This window comes from Ambystoma mexicanum, chromosome 7q (assembly GCF_040938575.1).
Source record: "Ambystoma mexicanum isolate Mex_15411 chromosome 7q, UKY_AmexF1_1, whole genome shotgun sequence".
NCBI classification, from domain to species: Eukaryota; Metazoa; Chordata; class Amphibia; order Caudata; family Ambystomatidae; genus Ambystoma; species Ambystoma mexicanum.
The window spans coordinates 428,406,735-428,425,887 of NC_090941.1; positions in this window are offsets into that span (position 1 = coordinate 428,406,735).

The following is a 19,153-nucleotide window of genomic DNA, read 5'->3' on the forward strand; positions in this document are numbered from 1 at the left end:
ATTTTTTTTTTCTTCCATAGACTGACTGGGGAAAATATTGCGTACTGCTTCAGCCGGAACGGCTGGATGGATTTCACGAAATTTTGCGGCAGGAGCGGTGGCTTGGGTCAGAAAGTGTGCTTTTTTGTCTTTGGTGGAAATCTGACCAGTAATTTTGTTGGAAACGACTGAAATGTACATCTCTGAAAATTGGTGATATCTGGGTCCCCTGCGCGGACCCATTTCCCTCTGCGCTCCATGGACCAAAGTGTCATTGGCTTGAGGTACGGCGTGCTGTCGGAGAACTTTGAATGCAGCCAGTGGTTGCCTGGAGGGAAGCGTGCTGTATGTCAACAATGTTTGAGAAACAACCGCCATGCGGTCAAGGACAACAGTGCGCTGTGGAAGGGTCTGCAAAATATACCGTACGCCATGTGTTAGCCGCAGCAATGGAGGGAAAGGGTGGAGGAGTGACAAGTGGTTAATGTGACATATGAAAATAGGTTGAAGAAGGCAGAGGAGTGGCTGCAGTATTGGTGCATATAGTGCGATTTTGCAGGTACCTAGACAGCAGACAACTGTGTGTGATGATTTGAGGCAGCGGTCATATGGCACGATAGCTTCTGCCGAGAGCGGTTTGCAGCAACCTCTTTCCGTGGTGAGTGGTGGCAGGTGATTTTCAGAAGGGGAGTGAATTGCACATAGCATAGGCTGTTTGGGAGCGCAGGTGCCTGTGCTATGTGGATGGAAACCAGTGGTTGGGGACATGGTGGCATGCATGGGTACATGTATTTGGGGTGGGTTGGGTCAAGGATTACACTCTCAAGAGCCTAGGGCTTCAGCTCACCCACCGCAAAAAAGCATGTGTGACTTTGTATCCGGTAGAGGGGGTGCTTGCATAGTGTGGTGTGTGCAGATTGGTTGGAGTAGGGGCAATGTTGTGAACAGTATGTGGGTAGGTTTATCGTGAATGGAAGTGGGTACGTACGTTCTATGTGAATGAAAGTGCACAGGGGTGCAGGAGACAGTGTCGTGTTTCTATATTTTGGTAAGTGTAGCATTTTATCCTTTATAGCTCTATGGCGGTGTGCAGGTTGGGTAGGAGTGCTGCTGGCAGTGCTGTGTATGGGGATTATCGTAGTTGGTGACATGGTGAAATGGATGCTGCCATTATGTAGCATTGAGAGTGTTGAAGACCTAGACTGTTGGGTGCAAATGTTGTGGTTAGGTTGGTAGTGACACAGTACTTTCTGAATTGCAGTGGGTAGGGGTGATAGAGGCTATGGTATGTTTGTGGATGCTGCTAATTGCGACCTGTTTTCATGATTGGGTGCTTTATGGTGTGAGGGAGTTGGGTTGAATTGCTGCTATGTACGTTATGTTTGTGCACAATGTTAGCTTCCCACAAGGTTGCATGCATGGATTCATAGTGTTGTTCTGGATGTGGGCAAGGGTGGACTGTTGGGTGCATTGCGAAAGGGGTGCTGGGTGCGCTGCAAGATCATTGTGGATGCTGAAATAGGGCATACAGTAGGAAAAGTTTCTGGTGGAGGGGCTTAGGGGCTTCGGAAGCAAAGGGAACGTGTTCTCAGAGTGTTTAACAGGAAATATGGAGTTGTGTAGAGAAATGATAGTGTGCAATGCTGAGGTTCAGTAAGTGATTGGTGCAGGCATTTTTGAAAATGTAATATTCGCCAATAGGCGCCAGTAAGGGAGTGTTGGAAAATTCAAGTGCAAAGGGAAGAAGTATTGTGTCTTTACTGGGGCATGGCCTAGCTGTAGTTGGAAAAGTGCACGTGCCACATCATGGCATTCTGAGCCTGGAGCCTTCGCAAATGGAACTGTGGGGATTCTCAAATGAGGATTCGAGGGCGTGGTTAACAGGAAGGGGCAGTGACATATTTAGCCAAAGTTCAATGCAGTGAGGTTGGCAGAGATGGACAGACATCGAGTGCTTATAGTCGGTGATATCTTTGTACGCGATCGGCACAGGTATGCCGTGGAAAGAGGCTTGGATACAGACTTTCAGTTGGAAGGAGTGCAGGCTTTTTGGGGCACAGTTTATGAGTGGGGTTTCGGGTGCATGGATCTATTTTGCAAATGTGTGGCCTCTTTTGGTACTGTAGATGTGGTGGTCATGCATTTTGGAGGACTACGTTTGGGACACATGTCATGCTCCCGTTTGCTCGCTTACTTAAAGAAGTTGATGACAGCTGTGATGCAGATATTCACTACTGCAAAGGTGCTTTTCTCATCGATGACAAAAAGAGGACAATGGGAGCATGCCAGTGTAATTTTTCCACAGCCAGAGGTTGGGAGACGTTGGATAAACAGAAGCATGTGCGACTTTATGTGCAGGGCCTGGATGTTCTGCATTGTCAATGAAAGCATTAATAACCACAAAGATTTCCATTGGTTCCAAGAAAATGCCATTTTTTGTTACTTCTATTCGCAATGTTGTTGTGTTTGCCACTCTGCACGAAACTTTGCAGAGAGTCCTGTAGCAATGTAAGATAACAATTCATCATCAGTCGAGAAAAATGTCAGGAGGAGAAGCAGAGAGTGAGCAAAAGGGAAAAAAACAAGAAAAAAAATGTATGAATGCACGTAAATAATAAAAACACGACAAAAAGAAAAAGAACAAATATAAATGTTTGTAGAGACAATCCTAAAGACACAATCCACACCCCTGTCTTACATTCCCCCGCTCCCCCAAAATCCCCTCAAACCCCTCCCCCTCCAGTTTATAGCACAGTAATGCCACGGATTCCGTGGGACTTTGAGGATTAGACGTGGCAGATCTGGCTGTTTTTAGGATGGCATCTATTTCATTGGCACTGTGGAGGCTAAGCCATTGGGCAATGTGGTTGCTGGTTGTGGTGTGTACACAAACACTGTGACAGAAGGTCTGTTTGATTAGATACATTTGGGAGGCTATGGTGAAAGTGTGCAAGGTAAGGGGCATGCATCCTTTTTGTATACATGCACTGCATGCACTTGCTTAACGTTGCTAATATACATTGCCTGCTGCTTTTGTGGGATACCTTTTACGACATTTGTAGTACATGCATTACAATGGGAAGACCATATTGTGAAGTGTACAAGGAACGTGGCAGGCATCATGTTGTCATGAATACAGTGTGTGCATCATATGATATGATGTGCTGTGGTATTTTGTGCCATTTGTATCACACCAACATACAAGTGTGTTAAGGCGTGACAAGGAGAGGGAGGCAGTACGAAGGCCACACAGAGACATTGGTCCCTCTAGGCCAGCTGACATTGAGAGTGCGCAAGTGAATGGGAAGGGGAGGGAAAAGTGCAGTACATGGGAAGAATAAAAAATAGAAATACATGGTGCTGGCAAGTGCAAAGATAAGTGTAGACATCAAGTGGTGGCTGAACTTTTAGGGTTCTAGAAAACAGTCCCCATGTGTGGGGGTGGAACTGTAGGGAGGGAGGTCACCTGGGGCACAGAATATAGGGTGGGTAAGAAACCAGTGCTGAATACTTTTTAGCCAGGAAGTGAGCACGGGAGAGGAGGTGAAAAAGAAGAAGCCTACACTGCTTCTCCTCAAGGTCTAGGTAGACAGAGGGCATGATGCATAGGGAGGCCCCAGCAGAACAAACACATCTATCACCATCTGGTTGCGTGTAGAAGCAACTGACCCGCAGGGAGTAGGAGGCAGATGAGGGAAGATCTGGAGCAAGCAGATATTTAGGAACTGAGAGCGAAAGGTATTGAGTTCCCAGGGACTAGAAGGCCTTCTGCATAATGCACAGGGCTTTTATTTTATTGTTCGCAGTCACTGGGAGCTATTGCAGACATTTTAGTCCAGCAGAGATACGATCCCTGACGTTCAGGACAAGTTGCGCACTCCTCTTATGGATGAGTTGCTGAGGGCGCACAATGGAAGCTGTCAGATTTAAAAAGAGCCTGTGGCAAAAGTGCAGTGTACAAAACACCACACCCGTGCAGACACTGACCCTTTGGAAAAAGATGGTAGGTTGCTAAGATACATTCAGTGGTGGCTTTAGTGACTTTTTTTTACGAGTTATGCAGTAGGTGGGTTAATGGGGAACAATTTGTGTACCATTGTGGGAAGGAAAGAACAGAGTTCCTGTTTAGCTAATACAGTGTATGATATGTGTAAATGAAAACCTTGCAAGCACATACCAACAAATGTCAACTTCATGGTAGGAGATGGGAGGAACATCAGTATGTGGTTTAAACACGTAGTGGACGCTTAGAGGCAAATATTTTTCTCAGAGGCACTTATAACAGAGTTGTGAACATACTGCCAACATTTTTTTCATACCTTTGTTTTGTGGTGATGAGTGCTTATGTGGATGAATGTGCATGTATAACTCCTGGAATGCTTCAATGAACCTTCCACTGGACGTGCTTCCCAATAACAGCACACGTGTAGACTGATTTTGTAATGGTACATATGATGTCTTGTGGAGAACTGACATTGTAAAATGCTTAAGTCTTGGAGGGCATTGGTGGATGCGTGTGCGATTACTTTGCAATATCTAATAAGGGTGTGGTGAGAAGTGGATAGTGGAGGCGCACATGCTACATTCTGTGCTTTTGAACATGATGGCCAATGGAAAGGTGATTGTTGCAATTGTCCAATTAGGTGATTAGAGTGTGCATCACAGGAAAGGTCGGCCATATTTGGTTTAATTACTGTGTGTAGTGAGGCTGGCAGAGATGGCGAGATGCAGAGTTTTCATAGTGAGTGATCACTTTGTGCTAGATCCACTCCAGTATGCCATGGAAAGAGGCCTTAATGGCAATTTGAATTTGGACGAAGTGGAAGGTTTGTGGTGCAGTGTCCCTGTCTGTACTTTCGACCATTTGCTTGCAGAATGTCGACGAGTGGCCACTTTAGGTACTGTACACGTGGTAGTGCACTATGGAGCTTTTTAGGGTTCCATAGTTGTGAAAGTGTGAACCATCAACTAAAAAATATGATGAAAGAAGTGCAGCACATTTTTGCCACTGCGAAGGTGCTTTTCTCATGTATACCACCAAGTCCAGTATATAACTATTCAAATGAATGTTGTTGGCAGCCAGTGGTGGGAATGCATCTTATCAACAGAAGCATGTGTAACTTTTTGCATGTTGCTGGAATGTACTCCTGTTAGAATGACAACATTGGTTATCAATATGTGCACCTTCTCAATAGAAATGGCATTTCATTGTCGCGCGGTGGCAATGACATTTGGTTTTCCAATTTACAGGCTGCCCTGAAGGTGCTATTGTAAGATTGTGAGGCACTGTGCAACAAATAAAAACATTTATAATAGTCCAAAAAAAAGAGTTGTTACTGTGGAAGCTGTTTTAAAAAATAAATAAAAACTTATTTTTTAAGAGCCACAACTACAAAGGACATCCCTACCCTGGTTGACATTTATTCTCCTACTCCCGTGTGCGCACACCTGCAAAAGTCCACAGACATTGTGACAGTTGAAGGGTTGTACGTGTAACATGCACCCCTTTTGCACATGGCCATCTTATATTTGGGACTGTGGAGGACACAGGATTGCCCAATAAGCTTTCTGGGTGTGGAATGCACGCACAGACTGTGGTATACGGTATATTTGTCAACCTAACTGCAGAGGGTGAGCTTATGGCTGCATGTTGTACGCACCACAGCTCATGCTATGTGGGTGAATTGTACGTACATTACTTAACAGTGAATGGAAAACAGAGTCCGGTGGGAGTTATATGTGAAGTGTATCCTGTGGGTTTGTACGCGCATGGAACACCTAAAATGAAGTGATGGCTTTTCGTTTGTGTGCTTGAGACTTTGGTGATGCTCGATTCCCGACAATATTATTGTTGTTGATTCTGGAGGGGCAAATGCACACCATGTAACACAATGTTTAATGCCTTTTGTGCTGTGGGAGGTAGTAGGCCAGCTAATGCTTCTGTTTCCGATCTGCTGCATAATTTTGTATCCCAATATGCAGACCCCCACGTAGGCGCGTTATTTCTTATTTGGTTAGGAAACAGAGAAATTGCGGTACATTGTGAAGAACTGTATTTGTGTCTTTTTTCAACCTATGCAATTATCGTACTCTACAAATGGGAATCTATTGTTTCACAGCACAGGCAGTTTTCCCCATAAATAGCATTTGTGTTGACATTACTGCATTTCCGTATTCTTCACGCTTTACACATATTGCCGTGTGCCCCTTTTTGGAAGTATAGGAATAATGTTTGTGCGTGCTGTTGCGCTCTTGCACTCTTGAAAACACACTGCAAAACGCACAACCATCTGTTTCACCAGCCACCCTTTTCTATCTGTTTCCACTGCAGTACCACAGTTCCTTGCATTTAGCACACAATTGTCTGGAGGGTATACGATGCACGTTGCACTGCCTCCCTCATTGCCACTTACGCTGTGACACTCTACAAGGAGCTTTATATCATAATCAGTCACAACAAAAATTGCTAAAGGGACGTTATGGTGCAGCTGCAGTACTACAAACATAGCATAATTTCTAAATACACTATGCTAAAACAATGTTCTGCTTACAGTGCCCTACTAAAAACCTATGAATTTCACTGACAAAAACATTGTTAAAGGGCTGTTATGGTTAAGTTGCACTAGAAAAAAACTATGAAATTCAATGGAAAAACAGTGTTACAGGGACGGTATGGTTACAGGTAAAACCGAGAAAAAAATGAAATTCAACAGTTATGGTAAGCTAAGCAAACATATCTCGTGCCACCAATGTGCACTACAAGGACTAATACCCATGACATCAAAGATGCCATCAAAAATCTCATTCATGACATCACTGATGACATCACATGTGTGGATCCCTCTGTTTTGTTAACTTCCATAAGTAGGCCAGGTGCTTTTCTTCACTAACAGTCAGGAACAAACAATTCGAAAGGTTCCATATTTGTGTACGGCACCCTTATCATATGTTCTTACACTACTTTCCTTACAGTTCACTCACATCATATGATACATATACATATAGGGGAAGAGGAAAGTGTAATGCACAGCACTGGTTTCTTTGCATGAAGATAATCAGTTATGTTAGGAACAATTTCTGGTAATACTGCTCCTTTTTAGCTTACTTTAATTCCCTTGTATATGGTCATGTTTGTATGCATTGTGGTGTCTTTATGGTTTCTGTGCAGTAGTGCAATTATGTTGTTATAAAAGCAATGGTAACTACTTCTTACATGTTTCACAGTATCCGACACTCTAAAATGAATGCATTCATGATTTCACTATATAAAACATGGAAGGATTTTGAAGGTTACACTTCCATGAGGCATGGTGCAGACAATGGCTACGTTTGCACTCGAGTTCCTTCATGAACAGTGAAGTAATGCGTAATACAATGGTAGTTTAGCAATGCATTCCTCCATGACCTACTTCTTTCATGTTAGTTCTTCCAATAATCTTTGATAGTTTTATGCCACCATTACAATACCAATCCCTTGCGAAGGCTTCCTATTAAAACAACATGCACATATCTTCATATGCTTTTTCCCATTCCCCCAGTGTCATGTCTCTTTTATCTGCCAGCCCTTTGTTCAGTATCTTAAACTGCGGAAGGTTGTCAACTCCAATCACGTTCCCATATAGACATAGTGTATTCCATATTACTTGTGCGTTCATTGATAACAGATTCAGCTCATATATAATGCAGGCTGTTGGTGTTCTATTTGGAAGATTTTGTATTTTTTTCCAAAATAGATTCTGACATGACTCCCACGTTGTGTGGGGACAGTTTACCATAGCTTCTGCTCAAATATTGATACTTTAAATCAATTAACTAGGGCCGTTGATACTGTATAGCAAAATTGAAATAGTAAATCACTTTCATGAAGCTGTGCCCACAATATGCCAGCATTAACACTGAAAATCACTTTCATAATGTTGGGCCCAGAAAATATACAGCATTGCCATTGAAAATTAGTTTAATAATGTTGTGTCTACAATACTTGGCAGCATTCCCTCTGTAAATTGCTTAGATGATTGTGTGCTCACAATACATTAACGCATTTCTAGTGTAAATCACAATTATGTTGCTACCGCCACAATATATGATAACGTTACCACTGCATAGACCTTCCATGATGCTTGTTTGGATACACCTTTCCCACCAAACACATTAATCCATTAATATATATATATATATATATATATATTATACATATATGTATATGTGTGTATATATATATATATACATATATACACACACACACCCACCCCCATCGATTTGAGGTTTAGGACATTGGTAAGCAGAATATATACAGTCATTTAAAAGTGCAGGACAAACACCTTGTAAAATAATAAGGCAACATAACATAAAATAACACAACAGAATGCAAATTGAAATATAAGCATGTTCATAGTTTTAATTTCGGGGCCAGGGGTTAATATCATACACTATCTTCTTCACTTAAATCACTCTGTATCAGAATGTACAACATTAGCCAAATACAGCATTCCAAATAATAAAGAAAGATAAAAGACATGTCATGACTTTATTTACACCACTCAGTACCATTTTAGGCAGCTCCTTCACCACTTGCTCTGTAGCAAGATATGAGGATGAACTATTGTGAAGTTGTTTACAAGCATGTTTTAATTATTTTAGCTGCACCAATGTCCTCTCGTATGGTTTGCCTAATTTTCCCCTTATAACGGACACAATGGGGGCCTATTCTAAAATGTCATATGGATTTGCTATTGAAATAAAAAGTCACATTTTGTGGGAGCATTCAAGTAAAGAGCAATTGCCTGTGCATGTGCATTTGCATAGCCCAATTCTTGCCATATGCAAGATGTTTGATACATGACAACTCTGAGGGGTAGGATGCAAAATTTCACAATATACGATCTTTCATAAATGGTGTACTAGTTTGAGCTTAACATACTTATTTCACAAATAAACAAAGAAAAGATGTAATTCAGGTATTTTGTTAAAAAGAGACAAAAAACCAGGTATGATGTTGCCAGAGAATTAAAAAGGGAAATAAACAAAGGAAGAAAGAAGACATTTGTAAGGTGTGAAATATAATTTCAAAGCTAAAAGCAATACTTGCATTCCTGCTGCAATATGCTTTAATGCAAAAATCACCCTTTCCTTAGCTAATAGACACATATCTGTATTGGTATTTAGCTAGATAATATTTGCATACTCTCGTGTTTGGCAGGTGTAGTACCTGATTCACATTCAATCCACCAAGGCAATGATGGAGAAATTGATCTATGTATTCAAAAGTAAATTGAAATTGTCTAGTGTAACATCAGACCATGTTTGTTGTTCCAGTAAATTTGATATATATATATATATATCTTGTTGTAACTGACGTTTCCGCAAGTAGGTGGAGGAGCACTCCTAAATTCACAGTGCGGTCGCAACTAAAAGCACACCGGCCAGAGAGTAAATTTCTTCGATCTTTATTTCCAACTTGTTAAAAGAATCCTGGCATATCCATGTGGAAAGAATACAGAATCCAACATCAGCCACGCACGTTGTGGCTCTCCCAAGAGTGAATCAAATTTACTGGAACAACAAAAGTGGTCTGATATGTTACACTAGACAATTTCAATTCACTTTTGAATATATATATATATTTATATAAGTCTAGACTAGTGTGAATTGTTCCTGGAGATAAGATACATGTTTCCAAGGTTGGTACTTCGGAGTGTGAAGAATAAGATTATTTCAGAATATTATCTATGTGATCAAGCATACCACCTTTTCACTATGAAGTTCATTTTAGCTTAAAAAATATGAGTTCTGTACTTTATTGATTTAATTTCTTTGAGCACAGTGTATATGGGGACAACTGAAGAAAAGGAGCTACTATTTCATGGAATAGATATAAGAAGATATTCAGCTTCGTATCATAATATTTTGGGATGAATGCTTACCCATATTTATGAAAATATTGAAACTGGCTTTAAGTGATGGAACATTTTTAGTATACAAATTCTTCTAATTTTGCAATATCTTTTTCACAGATGTGGTTCAATTTAGAGTGTCAAATATTTGTATAGAGAATTTGGTTGAGTATAAAACACAAGGTAATATATAGACGATGAGATAAATTGCTAACTAAACCTGAATGTTCTAAGGTACCTAACCCGAGTGTTTGTTCCCTTATCCTGCATTTTTGTGTCTGTCACAAGATGCTCACTGAGTGGCACACATTTCAACCCATGTTGTTACATAGAAACTAAAGATGGACAACCAGGAATAGTAGGTGATGATGATAGAACCAAACATAATGCACATCTTGTTGTAAACAATGTTCTTCTTATGTTTAATTATTTAATACTTGGAAACATTGTTTGTCTTAGTTTTTCCTGGTGTAATATTCTGCTAGTCCATTTAGAATTAAAGTTAATAGAGAGCTCAGTTTGCAGAGTCTTGGATCTAAAAGTGAGTTTAGGCTGTGTTTGAACCAATTGCATTGAGCTTTTTGTTTTTTGTTTTCATTGAATGCCTAGAGTAGATCAACCAATGCCAAACGTATTTAAGTCTGTCACTGGTGATTGAAGCCAATTTGAAAAAGTAAAATAAGAAAAATATAGTGATTCTATCAATAAGCTTATTCAAGGAATGTATATTTAGTTGGAAACTATATCCATTCTATAAACACATTTTTCTTCTATTTCTCTCTTCAAGCACATTGGTTGACATAGACACAATATTTAGTTTGGCAATTAATACATTGTTTTAAATTATATTTTGCATTCTGTGATATGTCAACACAAGTTGTTTTATTCACTGCATATTGAACTTTGTTGCATTTATCACAGCAACATAATCTTGTGGGTTCACAAAATTATTCTATCACCTTTGAACATTTCCACTCTTGAGTCAGGAGTGAATTTATAAAATGGCATTGGCAATGTTGGCTTCCTTAACTCCAATCACTGCCAATATACCCCTTCTACCCACATGAATGGAAAATAAATGCAGACCTCAACCACCTGGGAGCAGAGGTCCATTGCATGTATTGATGATTTCCACAGTCCCAACATTTATATATGGACGGAGAGACTTGCTAGCAGTGCATTTTGCCTGTGCCTGCAACCAGCCTATGCACATGAACCCAGTCCTTTCATGCGTGAATGTTGATGCAGGATCACAAGGGGGGTGCCTTCAGATTGATCTCCACCTTCCTTTTATGATTTAATTTTGGTCGACACTGCAGATCCCATAGACCGAATGGCTGGGATTAACAGACACATTAAGTATAGTCAAATATTTTCCATCAAAGGTTTTCCATGCTTGGGTGACTTCAGGCCTGCTAAAAAAAATTGAATATTTCTCAAGAAGAACTCATGCTATCTCTTTCATTTCAATACAAGCAAATGTATTCTTTGATCTTAGATGCAAGTCCTGGAGAGAGAGAGATCATAAACATACCTAACCCAAAATAATTGTTGCCTTATTTGTACATTTGTATCCATGAGCTGCAATGGGAGTTGCACTGAACTCTGTACAAATTGGATGAAAACATCATGTAATTCCCTGGGTTCTTCGGGATCTAAAAGGTGTCAGGAATAGGTTGTTTTCTGAACGTTCGCAACTGGACCCTCTGTGTCCTTTCATGTTTTCCATTCAAGACTGGATGATTGTAAAGAAATAAAATATTTGTTCACCAAAACAGCAGATAGGTTGTAGCCTTTCAATTATTTTGACATAACCTCAATCTTAATCTAATGAAATGTGAAATGAAGTGTTGTGCCTAGTCATGTGTCTTAAAGATCCCAATTATGATGGCCAATACATGTTTTTCAAGATGGAAGGAGTTCACTTACCAGAAAATTACTGTGTCTCTATATATCAGAGAACAACACTGCCCCTTTTCACGGAGGTCAATCTCAGATTAATGAAGGTGTTATCTGCACCTCAAACAAAGTTTAAAAACATTGTCTTTCAGAATTGTTTCTAGCTTCCAACTTCTCTGATATACTGTTACAGTAAAAAGATGGTACGGAACATAACAGGCTTAATTGGTGGTTCAATGTTCAGCATCACACCACATGTAATAGAATTGGTCTGGGGCAAGAATGGGAAACTAGCTGATGGAAGAAGTCTATAAAGTGAACAAGTGCTTTGAACACTTTTAAAATGTGCTTGAAAACCTTTTTTCACATAATAATATTTTATGTTATTTGTTGCCTCCTTTTTGGGAATATATTGCTACTATAAAATAAACAGGTGGATTGTCAAACATTTCATCATCTGGTCTCCCACTCTACTCAATCATTTGGCTCTCTTCTCAGGAATCAACTTCTTGTGTCTGTATGGTTAGTTTAATCTAATGTAGGCCTCTTCTATGGATTATTTTCAATATGTATGTTGTTGGAAATGATTCATTGGTTTAATCCTTTACACAAAAATGTGCAAGCTAAAAACAAATAACAATTAATTTCATACAAATTACAACAAAGTCACTGTGTGGGGTTTTACTTATCTGTATATGCAAACTTGTGGAAAAGAGACACAAAATATCCAATTAATCACTTTCTTAAAAAGATAAATGCATTGGGTCAACATATCAGAATCTTATCTCATCACGTGCGCCAAAACACAAAAATTCATAAAGGGCATCTGAATTTGCGCATCTTAGATTCCGTGTTTTGCTCCTTTTCTACATTTGCACAAATAAGGGAACGTTTTGATGCATTTCAATGCACATCTCAAATTCACAAATGGGATGCACTTTTTGATGTGCAAAATCAAAGACCTTCACCATGCCTGTTTGGACTAGGTTTACGGAAAGTTGTAATGTGCTGAGAGGTCCATTTCTGAATCTTTAATGGATTGTTTTTGAAGTTGGTGAGTAGCGGTGTTGCTCTCCAATTTGCATTTCTACTCCTTAAACAAGGATAGATAGATTTTTTTAATGTAATTACCGCATTTCACATTGGCACGACCTTTAAAGCTTGCCACTGTGAAATATACTCCCACAAGGAAGCTGGGAGCATGTAATGTATTATTGTTTGTATTGATGGAGCTGGACAGCGCTGGATTACTGCGTAGGTCATCTTTAAGAATAAAGTGAACTGCACATGTCTAAAAACAATGCAAATGAAACAAGTACATCCTCTGCTTTTTGTTTTATTTTTATTTGCATTACACTTTTGTGAATCTGGCCCATTATTTCTCATCACACAACAACAAAAAACATATTTCCTGATTTACAACACATCTTTCAATAGGACTTTCACATGTAAGTCAGGCTCATTATATCTAAAAGAAAGAGTCTTCAAAAACCTGCCTTGCACTCAATTCTTCAATTAATAAGCATGCTTTAAGAACATACCCATTCGATTTTTCTTTAGTGATGAAATACCACACTACACACCATTGATAATATAAAATAAAATACTTAATTTGACACCATCAAGCTTCTCTCCGAAATCCCTAGCACTGACCTCTTTATCTCGGCAAAGGTGACATTTACAGAGTCAGACTGAATACATAATATATGCCTTTACCTTATTTTTTGACATCAGGCTTCAAACAGATAAGTAGGGACAAGTTATGACAAGATGATTGGCATGTGAAAGTATTGGATTGGCATCACATTGGCATATTGACGTTTATATAATGCCATATGTCAATTTGCATTTATCACTAGCCTAAGATGTGGCAGACATTGCACAAGACATCAGCTTCAGTACACTCTGGCCCATTCAGAATAACATAGGCTAAATAAATCTGCCTATTTAGTAAGCTAAATATATGTATAATTTCTCTACTCACTTTTCAATGTATAAATAACTCAGAACAATTTGTATTCATTTATTTATTGAATATTTGTAAGGCGGACTATACAGTAAAACGTGTTTCCAAGCACCATAAGGTGAAAAGGTGGGAGGGAACAGGGGGAAATTATATGATATGGCATTTATAACGCACCTATACACAAGTGTTTAAAGGCGCGACGAGGCCAGGGAGGGGGAACAGGGGAAGACAGATAACGATCCTTCTAGGTGACATTCAGATCCGGCAAGTGCATGGGAAGGGGGAAGGGAAAAGTGCGAGGGTACAGGGAGAGGGGAATGTGCAGTACATGGGATAGAAGGATAAGAACAAATAAACGGCCAGCTAGTGGCAAGTGCAAGGTAAGTGCAAGCATAAGTGCAGGTAGGGGGGCTGTAGGGATCCAGAAACAGTCTCCAATTGCAGGGTTGCCAGGGAGGCAGTGCAGGTGACCAACTGGCAGGGCCGGGCCTGTGAGCAGTGAGGCTGGCCATGTAACCAGTGCAGTTTCAGCCAGGAATCAGCAGGGGAGAGGAAGAGAGAAAGCAGAAGCAAAGAGGAAGGTTTTGAGGTGCTTCCGGAACCGTGGATGGTTCTCCTCAAGTTCACGAAGGCAGGAAGGCTGTTCCAGAGGGAGGCCCCTGCCGAAGAGAGAGATCTACCACAAACCCGTTGCTTGGAGAAGCGACTGACCCTGAGGGAGTTGAAGGCGGATGAGCGCAGAGCTCGTGAAGGAAGATATTTAGGAAGAGAGAGTTGAAGGTATTTCAGCCCCAGCATAGAAACAACAATTAATGGTCCTAGTGGCACATAAGAACCACCTATTATGGGCTACTCCATACTCACACTGTAACATCTTAAGTGCTTAAAAAGGTATTAGAAATTGGATTCCATTAATTTGCATATATTTGCAGAATGGTTTGAAAATATGTGTCATGTTTGCACACCAAACATATCTTAGTCAGTGAGTCAAAAACCATTATTCAAAAATGACACTGTACTTTTCTGAGGACTGTATACCTCTGCTGAGGAGAACCCTTTCCAAAGTCGTTTGCAAAAATAAATAGATATTTATTTAGTTAGATCTGTAGGATTGTTTAGCGTGTTTTGGGAGCACAGAGTACAGAAATGCAGATTTTACAAAAAAAAACATTGTGAAAAAGAATGTGATCTCCAGAGTGCAGAAGAAGAAATGATTAAAATGACTCAAGAAAGAGACAAGAGAAATGAAGAGTTCAATGAATGCCAAATGCAAATGTGCGACATGCAGGAGGTGATTAATAAGATGAGTGATGAAAACAACTATTTGCAAAATGAAGCAAACAGACTCCTTAAAAAGTGTAAGGACTTAGAACAGCAAATGTGCATTCCCAGGTCCCAGGAGAGGCGGCAGGGTACCACATTCAATGGAGTGGAGGTGAATTCTAGTTCTGCCCAAAGAGCTAGTGCTCCAGTGACTGGGCCGGTGACTGAACTTGGTTGCAGCGCCCTTGGTGGATATGATACTCCCATTGGGGGCAGCCACCAATTTCATACACCTGAAAACAGGATTGAATCACAAAGTAGTGCAATTCCATGCATTGCAACAAGTAGCCCCATAAAAATAATGAAATTCATTAAAGCCCTGATCAAACCATTTAAAAACGGAGGTGAATGCTGCATTGAGGATCACTTAGAAGCGGTTCATGACATTTTTAAAGCACTCCAGATAGCTAAGGAACAGTACAGACAATATTTTCATTTAACTTTAGATGCCCTAACAGCCAGCATCATAAGGGGATTAAATGAACAGCAGAATATGACATGGGTGGAGTTTGAAAAAGAAATTAGGAGTCATTTTTCTCCTTTTCAGTCATTGCAGGAGGCAAAGAAAGTCGCTTACACAATCACTGCTGGACCTAATACATCCCCTGGCCAATTTTTACAAGACTTAAAAAGAGCATTTTCTCGATTTGATGTATCTTGTGACCCAAATTCCAATGAGTTTAAAACTGCGTACTTCTATGGGCTACAGAAAGACATCATATCCCAATTGGTCCGTGAATTTGATCGTGACAAGTCCCTTGAATGGATTGTACATCAAAGCACAAAACTATATGAGGTACTCTATTGTCAGGGTAGAGAAAGTGATGAAATGAAAGATACTAGACCTAAATCTAAAGAACCCACAGCCACAGTAATGGAAATCAGGTCAGCCAAAATGTCCCTTGAGTCTGCTCAAAGCCAAGGTAAAAATAATGTGACACCTGAACAAAGGGGTAATCAACAAAGATCGCCCTTTCCTGTACCAATGTTCCAATCACATGATCCTAGTAATAGGGAGAGCTACATCAGCCCTAGGTATTTAGGGGACAGACCCCGGGTAGGATATCGGCCTGATATGGCAGGTATGAACAATAACCAGAGACAAAATCAAGATCAAAGAAATGATGGTCCCTACCAGTCATTGGGGACACAGAGCAGATTTGATCCCAACACCATGATATATGGTAATCAGGATAGACCCCGATATGTGGATCGATTTACTGATAATGGAAATCAACATAGGGGCCACTACCCACAATCTGAGAGACAGGACATGAGGCAAAACATGAACTACAATCCACGTCAGTACAATGATTCCCCAATAGGGGACTATAATCAAAGGATGGGTGCACCCCGCTCCCCTCCACAAATGAATCAAGAGTTCAGAAACCATCCCAACAGACATCAATCACCTGAGAGGTATCAGAATAGATCCAATCAGGGGGAAAACAACCAATATCGACCTAGGCCACAGAAAGAAGATTCTAGAGAGATGGAAAGGTTCCAGTGCCTTGAGGCCCAAATGAAAATGTTAGCTGAGCAAATAGGAAAGCTCTATACAGCACACAAACATCCATCTAAAGAGGGGGCTGATGGCCCTAGCAATGACCGGGGGGCTTCTGAGAAGTGACTAAGTACTTATGACACCTGCAGTGCCAAAAAGACAGATTGCCCTGATATAATTTTGCATAATGACTCTGAGATGCCTAACGATTTAAAAGTGAAAGCACCAATAAATGAACATGTAACAGAAAATGCAAATACTTCTAAAAAAGAGGTACGGTTTAACCTAGTACTAAATCAAACATTGAAGATTTGTGCAAATAAAAAAGAAACACCTGGAATTCCAAAAGAACAAAGAGACAGATTTAAGAAAAATGACTCATGCATGAGGAATACCAGTGAACAGGGAGTAAGTGGGGATGCTATAGCTCCTTCCCTCGGCAAGCAAAACAATGACCAAACACAGGTAGAAAAAGGAAAGTGAGTCAATCACCTGAAGAATTCTTTGAGCCACATATTTTTGAAGAGGGTGAAAGGGCTGGTATCACACTAAATGATCACAAATGCACAGAATTAAACAATGACAAATTGCTGAATGATGTTGTTACACATGTTCAGTTGAAGGTTGTAATGTGGTCTCTGATGTTACCCAGATGGATGGGCGAACAGCGGCCACACTCCAAAAAACCTCTGATCATGGAGAAATGAATATCGTCTCTCGCGCAGAAATGGGTAAAAAGGAGGGAAAAATGTCTTTCCATTTACCAATGTGCTTAGCCAAATGTGAAAAAGGCCTGAGAAAGGTGAGCCCTGAAATCAGTAAGAATTCACACTTCTTATGTGTATTAGAGGAAGTTGAGGACAGATATTATGCACCCATCACTGTAGAAGAAAAATGCCACACATTTGCTCTGATTGACACTGGCGCACAGGCCACAATTATGTCCAAGGAGCTGGTAAAGAGTATCAATAAAGGGAGACCCCCACAGAGTCAGATCACAGTGAAGGAAAATCAAGGTCCAGTGCATAACTTTAATGGGGAGGAGGTGCCCATCATAGGTGTAACTGAGGTTGACATAAAAATAGGAAAGCACAGAATGAAACAAGAGGTATTGATCACATCTATTTGTGAAATTCAATTTATGATGGGGACAGATTGCCTGAAAAGATTGTCTCCTCTCATAGATGGGGTGAATGGAGTGCTGTGGTCCTTAACCAAAAAACCATTGAGGCCTAAGAAACTAAAATCACAATACAGCAACATTAATGAATGTCACACCGTTGCCAAAACAAATGATGCTGTGGAGGTATATCTCCAGAATAGTTGCATACCTAGTGTCACTGTTATATTAATGTGTCAAGACAAAATGCAGAGCGACAATGAAGAACTACCTGTACAAATCTACTTGGACCCAAGGAAAAATTGGCAGACTGCCATAGATGAGCACACATTACGTTTTTATTTAAAAGAGAAAACAATCAAACAGAATATTGCTCCTAAAACAGATTCAGAAAAACTCATTACCGCTCTTGCTGAAATACACATGGAAGATGAGCAACCATGGGTTCATGTTGATATAAATGACTGTTTTAAAACAATAAAAGCCACTTTAGCGCTTGAACAGGAGAGGAGCTTCATTAATGAGAAATTGTTGCAAAAAATAATGGAGAGGGAGGAAATCCTGAAATTTAGGATTAAAAACCAATATGTTTCTGGGTTGGACCGTCCAGACTTTGAAAACCGAATTGCAGACAGATGCATGCTTAAAATTAGCATTGCCACATATTTTTACTTCAATTTGCATTTTAATGTTCTGCAAAGATTATCTCAATCGACATGCTGAATATCAAAGACATTGTATACTCATGATTAGCCGAGGTATAAATACAAAAAGAAGAATCTCAAGGTTGACTTTTAGCTTATTTATTTGACTAAGCTCAAAGCACAAGAGGAAATAGCGGTTCAGTTTCCCTTAGTATTTAGTAATTTTTATGAACAACACTTGCCTTCAAGTTGGCAAACATATTGAAAATCCAACAAAACAAAAAGCAATTTTCAGACACACTTTTCAAGTTATTTGTACATGGTCCTAGAATTGCTAGTGCATGAACATAAGAGCAGGGCAATTGTTACAGCAATTATGATGACATAGGTCATGCAATGACCACCTGGCTAAAATTGGGGCTGTGATGGGAGAATTGCTACCTATTGATGATTTACTGGGTGAAATACAAATTGATGCAGTAACACGTTCTAAAGCACCAAAGGAGGTAGATCAACCAGTGGTGCAATGGGGCGATGACACGCCAGACCAAAATTTGATTGAGGCACAAAAGAATGATCACATTTTGGGAATCTATTATAATTATTTGATAGATCCTGAACAAAACCCTTTAACAGAAAATGATTGTATGGGAAAAGAAGAGTTGAGGGTGCTAGGAAAGAATAAAGAATGAATTAGCTTACATAGTCCATAACAGGACAAATATGGTGGGTGGTACCCCTTTCATTCAGAGGGCTGATGCTACACCATGCACATGATGCCATAACTGCAGTCCGCAGAGGTTCACAAAAAACATTGGAGATACT